The 2,865-nt window shown below is 40.3% G+C and overlaps 1 non-coding gene across 1 annotated transcript; it reads right to left on the bottom strand.

The window, feature by feature from the left end:
- Positions 1-1,387: 1,387 nt before the first annotated feature.
- On the bottom strand, positions 1,388-1,461 carry Trnat-ugu (transfer RNA threonine (anticodon UGU)). Its single transcript has one exon. It is a non-coding gene; the product is annotated as a tRNA-Thr (tRNA).
- Positions 1,462-2,865: the final 1,404 nt, after the last annotated feature.

Here is a 2,865-nt window from a genome sequence, read left to right as displayed (position 1 = left end):
TGCCTCTTATGTGAAAGCAGGTGCTAATTCTGTAATTGTTTCTTATCCTTCTTGTCCATATTTTCTGCTTTACTAACTATATGTGTATCCATAAACAATAGAAAATTTTGACTTTAAATGTACAGAAATGAAATCATACTGAATTATGTACTTAATTCTGAGTTGCTGTTTTATTTCAACATATCAAAAAAATTAAAAAGAACCATTATGTTGTTACTATAATATTATGCTATCATTATATAAAAATGAGTTATTTTTATTTAAAAGGAAACTCCCATTATTTAAAAGAAAAGCGAATTCTCTGACCATTATGTACTCTCTCTGCCTCTGCAGCCAGGGAACCTGAGGAGCAGATGGAGGAGACCGCTCCACGTGGAGCCAAATGGTGGGCTCAGCTCGCCGAGTGTTTCCGGGATTTTCCGAAGATGGAGTTTGAGACTCTTCCTGCGTTCGTACACGTTTCACCCTACGCAGGCTGCCAGACTCAGGGACCCTTCTCTCTCAAGTCTCCAGCTTTCCAGTCAATCTTTATGTATGACCAGAGCAGACACTAAAAACCATCACTTAAGAGACTTTTATAAACCACGCTTCAGGATCCGCTAGTCCCCAATGAGCAAGACCGCAAAGTGTCTGAAATCAGACACACATTGATCTGAATAAATGACCTTTCGTAGTTTGCAGAGGAAAGCTTGCCTAAGACTCTGAGGGTAGAAAACATGGAGATACGATCCTAATCTAAGGTACCATCCATTCAAGCATTCATTTATTTATTCAACAAACACAGCCGAAAACTTTGTGCAGGCACAACCAAAGCACGACATTATTATGGTCATGGGCGTCCTCAACGACGGGGATAGAAGGTAGATTGCGCTCCTTTGTCAACACAGAAACGCTAGAATTACCTCCAAAACGCCCAACTTCTTATAATAATCAATCATTGGCTTAGGAGTTTATTAAAGCTTTACTTGAATCACAAAATCTTAGTCCCGGAGAAATCTCAACGTGTTCTTCTGCATGGGACAATCCCTATTCTTTCCAGCAAGTGTCTGTCAGAATTCCCTAGCAGGAAGTGCTCCTTGGGGCCATGCCCTCGACTCCTGCTGCACCTCCAATGGGAGTCGGTGCAGGTTAATGTCGCTCAGAAACGATCTAAATGCACTTAGCGTCTCCATTCCTTTATTTTTTTTTTTTAATTTATTTTTATTTATTTATTTATTTTTTTGATTTGTTTTGTTTTAATGGGAGGAAGAAGGAGCTTGTTGGAATACTGCCTCTTCCGGGTAAGAAGGGGTGTAAGGAAGGCAAATCTGTTACAGTCAGAATATCTCTTTCGTTCCATATCAATGCTAAATAAAGTACGGTTTACTAAAAGTGAGGCTGCGAAACTAGGCCCCACTGGGATTCGAACCCAGGATCTCCTGTTTACAAGACAGGCGCTTTAACCAACTAAGCCATGGAGCCAGACGGCCAGCGCCTCCAACAGACCAACATTTATTTAATTTCAAATAACCACGGTTTCTTTTCATTTATTTAAAAATTTTAGGCATATTTTTAAATTATTATTATGTATCCGATTTCAATTTCTTCTTTATAATGTATTATACAAGCGGAAGAATTTTGAAATGACTGAGGAAGTCGTTTATTGAGACACTCCAGGCATTGAGACTTTTCCAATCTCAGCTCTTTTTCTGCGCCGGTCGGGAAAGGGTCACCGTGGTTCTCATTTCTCTCCACTCCTCCTTTCCTAGATTCCTGCCCCGTAGCTTTTGATACTGACTGACGAGTCCTAGGGGGATTTGGGGATTCTGAGACAAAACACATGAAAGCTCCCACAGCCTGCAGAGGAATCCTGTCTTTTGAGTCCTGAACACTCGCAACGTCTGTCTTTGGGGCCAGAAATTTGTGAATAATTGTGAGCAACAGCCGTGGGATGCATTCGCCCTCGTTCAGTTTCCAACACTTCCCTTGAAAGCAGCTCTTTGCAGAATCTTTTTTTTTTTTTTTTAAATCTTGAGAAAACTCTAAAGTATCATTTTCTTTTTAACATCCTCTCTTCATTCATCATCCCAATGATTAGGTGCCTTATTCAAGTCAACTATCATATGAGAAGGCAATATTTTTCAGAATTGGGACAAGTTTTCCCTACGAGCATGCGTGCGCGCGCGCACAGCCACACACACAAATACAATTTCAAAAACAAAAACAAAAAAAAATAACCTTTCAAATTGTCCCCTGTGTGAACCAAAGAATGGTTGCCTGCGGGGTGGGGGGTGGGGAGAAAAGACAGTTTCTGCCCAAAAGTAAAGCATTAACTCTGCTCAGATTTATGGGCCAAACCTTCTATTTGTGGAGTGGGGGACAGTGGGGAATGGTAATCTTGCCCCAGGAAGAGGTACGTAGTTCTGATACTAATAGCCTACCACAACTATCAACCAGTATTGTTTCTTATTTGCAAAACTCAGAGTATTTTTAAAAGTTTTTCTTTTATGTGTTCATCTCTCTCTGTTGAAAAAGTTAGATTTTGTGGCTTTTGACATAGTTTTGAAAACATGAATATCAATGTTTCAAAGATGAACTGGACTAGTGCCGGTACTATGGAAATCTAATCAATATATCTATTTTTGGTATCTGTGTGGGAAAAGAAGAGAAAGAGAGACTGCAGTTTAACCAACAGGAGTAAAAACAAGGTGCTTTTGATCTGAATCCTCAGTACACCCAGATGCATTCCCCATCTGAGATCTTGCTTGACAGCTTTTCATAGATCCAATAGTTGCCTCAGATGCAGTTGAGCTGCAGCAGCTTTTGTTACTTGTCCTGGTCCTACTTCAATTTCCCTTCCCACCGCCAGACTTGAAGAAGTCTTGC

This window comes from Ictidomys tridecemlineatus, chromosome 8 (assembly GCF_052094955.1).
Source record: "Ictidomys tridecemlineatus isolate mIctTri1 chromosome 8, mIctTri1.hap1, whole genome shotgun sequence".
NCBI lineage: Eukaryota > Metazoa > Chordata > Mammalia > Rodentia > Sciuridae > Ictidomys > Ictidomys tridecemlineatus.
Note: the sequence above shows the minus strand (reverse complement) of the source record. Positions and strands in the feature narration are given on the sequence as shown.